Raw genomic sequence first — 6265 nt, forward strand, 5'->3', positions numbered from 1 at the left:
TGTGGGCTGAACCATTTATGTGATTGGTTATTTTATGCCTCCCCCTGGGTGTGGCCTGTATGTGGATTAGTGTAATAAAAGCCAGGCTGGATGAGCCAGTCCAGAGTTCCTGCTTAACCCTCAAAGTGGAGTGTCGTCTCATTATTGGGGGGAGGATTCGTGGTATGCTGTTCCAGTTTGACTGCTAGGAGTGTAAACCTATCGTATGGTTTTTCCTATTCGGCTGTATCCAGCATTCCTATGCTAGAGAGGATTCCTATGCTTCTCAGAGTCGGTGGTTGTGGTGTCTGCTGCAGTGCTTGAAGTCCTCAGGAGCGCTAGGAGCATCCATTAACGGAGGTACCAAGTCGGGGTGCCAGGTGATCCGTTACATAAACTATAGGGTAAACAGAGAAACTGATATGAAGCAGTCTTACAACCAGCATTGGTCTGAGCTTTGATGGGGGCTCACCCTCTAGTAATAAAGTTAGTATCATGTACTGGCCTAAGCCGTAAGGTAAGCAAAAAACCTGACCGGCATCGGTATGAAAACAGCATAGGGTTGTGTTTATGAGAAGGTCACCCTCTAATAAGGAAGCGGTATTACGATTCAAATTAATCCGTAGTCTTAGAAACAGTAAAAACAATGGCTTCCTGGACCTTGTGCCAGTGCGCGCGATCCAAGATGGTAGCCGGGTACCTGAGGAAAAGGCTGGAGATGTTCTCCGCGGTCCTCGAGATCCTGGGAAATTGGAGGAGGCCAGAGAGGCCTCTTGAAGTCTCAAGCAGGGGAAAACAAGGTTCCAAAACAAAACACAAAAGAAACAAAATAATACAGAAAAGTAAAATTCCGCTGAAATAAAGGAAAGTATGTAGACATAAGAGGAAAAGATAATATAATGACAGAAAATAAATAAATAGATAATTTAAGGCAGAGTGAAAAATATAACTAAATATACATAAATATAGATGAAGAATAACAAAAAGAAATAGAATATGCATATAAATGACAGGAGTACAAAGTCACCGTGTATATAGTGTAAAATATTTATTTTGTACAGTGTACCCCTGCGGGGGTAGTGATAAGAGGGTTAAACCAAGGAATAACTGAGGCGGCGAATCTACATACAGGGGCCTAATGAACAGCACAGCACTGCTCTACAGTGAGTCCCCTGTAGCGCCAGGGGTAGGAGGGAGAAAACTACACCTTAGTCCCACTTTGGTCCGCACTGTAGAGGTTGGCCAATATCGGGATGGGGTTTGCTGCCGAGAGAAACACCTCCCGCGAGCCGCGGCGATTAGAGGCAGTCACGGCCATCCGGCATTGCAATTGCGGAGATGGGGAAAGTAAAGATGGCCACCGCAAATACTCGAGGGACCGTCGGAGACATTCTCCGTAGTTCCTGTGCTCTGAGAAGCCGGGGGAGGCAGGAAGAAGCCTCCCGAGGTCCCCAAAGGGGACAGCTAGATAAGGGAGACCCAGGGGGAAATCCACCAACTGAAAAGTACAAGGTAAAAGGTAGGATAGGAAGGTGAGAAAGGGGGAAACAAGGATAGAAATAGTGGCCAGAAAGTGCACATGAATTATAGGCGACTATAGGCAAACTATACCAATAAGTACTAATCAATAAAGGTACAAGAAATCAGTAATATAAAATTCCACAGCGACCCACTAAGAGCAGGAGGCAGTGGTACTCCGACCTGTACTGATGTGAAGCAGCAAAGAAAGAGGAAGTTATGTGTGGGGAGGGGAGCTTTTTTTGTATCAAACGTTCTTCTGATTGGTTGATTTTTTTCTGTGCTAATGTGCTGCCATGGAGTTCTAGTAAAGAGAGACCTAATCTAATATGAAGCCTCATATCGTGTTATAAAATAATGCCATTAGAAGATCATATCTATTAAAACAGGCCATGTATAATACATATATTAGGTACTTAAAAAGATACAAACAGACTTATTTGAATTCACAGTGGGTCATCTCTTTAGTTTGTGTAATAAGTTACAAAAATTGGAATGTGTAGAATAATAATATAAGAAGTTTACTTATAAATACTGGAATGTCAACTTAGTCAAAATTATTATATATTAAAAACAAAGTTGTATAGGGCTATATATGTTGAAAACGCGATCTGTCTAAAAATATAAAAATGTTAAAATTAAAAGGCTTCTTTAAAAAGAAAATCCTTATATTTTAAAATGTCTTATTTTAAAGAGATATCATCCTAATTATTTGTCGGGGGTCCAGAGATACATAATATATGTGTATATTTTTTTTATATACATTAAAGTGAATTGTGCATATTAATAGGTTTAAAGTGAATCATGCATATTGTTGGGGTATCAAGAGTAAATTGGATCATATAAAGAAAGTGCAGCCAGTTTATAGAAAATAATCTTATTTTATTCTTTATTTTACTTTTTCTATACATTTCACAAGGGTGGGGGAACCCCTTGTTGGTGAATTGCTGCTAGTTTTGATGGATATTGAGCACCTATCCATACCTGCTTTTTATACTACAGTAACATAGGCCTAGATTTAATATTTGATCATACATTTTCAAATGAGTTATCTACAGAAGTCATCTTTATTGGAAATGTTGCAGATAAATCATTTGAAATTTTTTTTCCCTAAAATATTAAATCAAGGTCAAAATTTAGCCATCACTATCACAAAGCCCAAAATAAGATCAAAATGCAATATATTCAGAGGCATTGCTCTATGGTAGAATCAAGAGCAGGAGTAAAAAGTATAGACTTCTTAGGCATTCACAGAATGAGAATTCTGATAATAATGCTTTTAATTACTCAGTGCATAGCTCTGGGCATGAGTCCCTGTTTTATTTGAATCCTTACCTTTTTGTTTTGTTTAATAGCGTGATGTGAACTTAAACAAATTAAAAAACAAAGCAAAAAAAAAAAACTCCACTTATTAATAGAAGTTAATTTGGCATCCACCCTGCCCTTGTTAAAAAAATTCTCTGAAGTCCCTCATTGGGATAAAAATGCTGAGGAATCATCAGATAAAATTACTTACATTTTGGAAACTTCAGAGAGTTAGTTCATCAGAAAACATCAAGAGCATAACTACATGAATTATATTGAAGGTATTATATCTTATGTAAAATAACACCATAGGATGTAAAATTATACCATAGGAGGTTCGTTAAGGATTAAGTCCCTAATGGTATTATATAGCACGACACATATTTTATGAAACACTTTTTCAAGTCTAAATTGTAATTTTAACCACCTGTGTTTTATTTATTTTTTTTCTCTAGCACGACATGCTAATTAATTACATGATTTTGTTAATGAATTATTCAATCATTTTCAATTTTCAAACATATATTATTAAAATGTTTCCATTTGTTTAAATATTGTGTACACATTACCTTCTATGTTACAATTTTTTTTTTTTTTTTTACTGTACAGGTATATTGTAAAGTCTGTCTCTACCTAATCTTATCCCTCTGTTATGCACCACTACCCATCAAGAAAATTACCTTCATCCTCTCAGGCTTTAACGCTTACTATGTAGGAAATTAGAATGATTCTCTTTGGACTTTCTCTAGACCAGTCTTTTTTATTTAGCCTTATAATTTATACAGTAGGAGGAAAAGCAAGAGAGAGCATAGGACATTGTGAGGAAAAGGAATGAGGAATAAGATTGCAATTAGGTATGTCAAAGTTAAGTTTCAAATATCAGAATAATGTTGTTGACATTGAATTCTATTTGTTCATACATACAGATCACAGCTTTCAAATTGTGATTTCTTTGGTTTTATGATTACATTGTCAGCTTTCACAAACTCAGTACATTTGATATAAATCTATTTTTTCCTCTTATAATGCATATAATGAAGCTATATGTATTTACTATAGGTGAATAGAATGGGCCCCTTTGCATATCTAGGTGTTGCTGAAATCAGTTGGAGGTACAGAAATAGATTATTTTTTTTTTAAACTGGGAAAAGTTGAGGATCCATAACGTAAATGCCAATATTAGTCCAAGATTTCAGAATTTGATAATCCTCAAAATATGCTAGTTTCCAGCACAGCTATTTTGGCCTGAAATTTTTAATTTTCTCATCAGTTCTCCATCCTGGATCTGTAAATAACCACAATACTGACACAAGAAAACAAAAAACATAACATCCTGAACCCTAGAATACATGTGTCACCTAAATTAACTCAAGAACTATACTCATTCATAAGTCCTGTATTTATTCACAATTTACAGACTTCATATGGGTAGACACCAACTGATATGTTTTGACACAGATGACCACATTAGACTCTCAGCCAATGAAAATATCCAAAAAAATGATATTGGTTATCCAAAAGTATGAATTTCTGCTTTGGTAATGTTTACCAGAAGTACAACAGGCACCTGACAAATCCAGGTTAGTGTGAAACCTTTCATGACTGACAGCTTATTGTGGGACTGAAACTTGATATATGGTTTGGACATCAACATATTTGAATTATTGCTAAAATATAATACAGAACAAATTCCATGCTAAATATTAATGGCATACTTATTTGATGTTTTGTAGATTTTTCTTCTTTTCTGAGCATTTCGTAAAAAACTGTTATATGACACTGCACTATTTTGAGTATGAATGTTAAAAATTAGAAATTCAGCATTCTCTAAATAACTTGAAATGAATTCTTTGTTAAGGCTAAATTCTACTCAGGGAATTTGAGTTCATTATCTAACATGATAAATAAAGATGCTTCCATGATTTGTTTTTAAAATGTAGAAACATAGAATGTGAATGCAGATATGAATCGTTCGGCCAATCTAGTCTGGCAATTTTCCTAATATAGATATAAGTAGATAAACCCCCTAAAGAATTAAATTCCTATATTCGTTGGGGGTATATGACATTTTGGCTTGGAATAGCTGCAGCTCTATTATTGCTGTGGATCAAACCCAGTGTTTGTTTATTTGAGTTTCTGCTCCCTTCCAAATTGTTAAAATAAATGCGTGCACACTTCTGAAGTAAATCACACTGAGACACAGGTATCGGGTTAATGAAAAACTTCGGAATGTTTAATCAGGGGGGCGGCAAGCCCTTATAAAGGCAAAAATATATCATATGCAAAAATTTAGATAACAGAAAGAATACATCTTCAATTGGTTAGGTGTTAAGTGTCTTATCTAATGCACATCCTACGAGGCTTATGTCACCATCATCCCGGGATTTTACACCATCTTTTTACACGAGGTAGTTAGTCGGTGGGAGGGGGTGCTCTATCAGCCATTTTGAGTAAGTATTGAATACAGGTATACACAGTAAATAGACATTCTACTATTACTAATTTACATCCATAACAGTCCCCCCTTAAAATGACTATTTACTAACACTCTACAAAGGCTACTGAATATTTAGATCTGCAGCACATCTGTCTAAAAAGCCTTGCAATTCTTTTGATGCTGCGCATAAGACGGGCAGTGGCTTGTCCACTACCGCCCTCGCTACAGACTTTGCCTGTAAAGACAGACGCTATCCCTACTATCCCTAAAAGGAAGTAGGTTTGTGATTGGTGTGAAGGGACTGCAACGGAGAATGAGGACTGTTATAGTCTTCGTCATTTATGTCTTGGTGAATGAAAGTTGGGATGGCCTGATCTGTGGTCTTCTGTAGACACTTTTTAATACCAGGCAGCATGCAACAGACAATGAGAGCAAGGATTACCAACATTATCAAGACAGCCACACCTATCTGGGCCAAAACTTTCTGCCTACCGTTCATCCATCCAAACCATCTTTCCCATGGATCTGTGACCCCAGAATTCCTTTTCAACTCTTCAGAGAGATTCTCTAACTTCTTTCTTGCCAGAGTTACCTTGCCATTAGGGCCTGTGTTATTTGGGATGAAGGTACTACAGATCATGGTGTCAGATAGTGTTTGACATACTCCCCCTTTTTCTGACAGAATCATATCTAAGGCCATTCTGTTCTGGAAGGTCATCTGGGGAGTAGCTTGTAATTGCTCAGCCAGCCCTTGAAGGGCATCCCTAGTGTAATTAACAAATCACTGTTGATTCTAATAGATACAATTAATCAAATTCAAGTTCTTATAAGCAGTGATGATTGGGAGGATAGATTCGAACCCTGTTGCGACTTTGTCTCTTGCCTTCAATTCATTCGGTACCCCCCTTGGCATTTCTATGGCATCTATATATACAGTCAGGTCCATGCATATTGGGACACCGACACAATTCTAATCTTTTTGGCTCTATACACCAACACAATGGGTTTGAAATGAAACAGACAAGA

The sequence above is a fragment of the Pelobates fuscus genome, chromosome 6 (assembly GCF_036172605.1).
Source record: "Pelobates fuscus isolate aPelFus1 chromosome 6, aPelFus1.pri, whole genome shotgun sequence".
Taxonomy (NCBI): domain Eukaryota; kingdom Metazoa; phylum Chordata; class Amphibia; order Anura; family Pelobatidae; genus Pelobates; species Pelobates fuscus.